Source organism: Trachymyrmex cornetzi, unplaced genomic scaffold (assembly GCF_001594075.2).
Source record: "Trachymyrmex cornetzi isolate Tcor2-1 unplaced genomic scaffold, Tcor1.1 scaffold557, whole genome shotgun sequence".
Classification (NCBI taxonomy): Eukaryota; Metazoa; Arthropoda; class Insecta; order Hymenoptera; family Formicidae; genus Trachymyrmex; species Trachymyrmex cornetzi.
In genome coordinates, this window is record NW_017299868.1 from 160,955 (window position 1) to 161,354 (window position 400).

The 400-nt window shown below is 42.0% G+C and overlaps 1 protein-coding gene across 1 annotated transcript in view; it reads left to right on the plus strand.

The window, feature by feature from the left end:
• Window positions 1–400, plus strand: part of LOC108765845 (fatty acid synthase) — a 21,012-nt gene that overhangs the window by 3,055 nt on the left and 17,557 nt on the right. The window lies entirely within an intron of this gene.

Genomic DNA, 400 nt, shown 5'->3' on the forward strand with positions numbered 1-400 from the left:
ACAAACTTCTATCGGGATATTTAATATGTGGTTGATGGCGTGCATACCCCAGATACCACAAAATACTTGCAACGTGTGCACAAGTACCAAGCGTTCTTGCTCCAGATTGACATATACAATAATATCCACTAATAACGTTGTTATCTTCTTCCGTAATGTCTTCTTGGTTAATGTAGGCTATAAAAACTTGATATTTTGTAGCATTACGAAAGAACGGGCGAAAATCTAAATTCATAAATATACCATTGATGCATACACAACCGACGCACGCGCGCGCACGCACGCACGCACACACATGAAACTTCGATTTTTATGCACCTTTATAATATAAAAATGCACGCGCGGACATATGTGTGTGGGAATAGGGGTAGGGGTGGGGGTAGGGGTGGGAGTAAGGGTG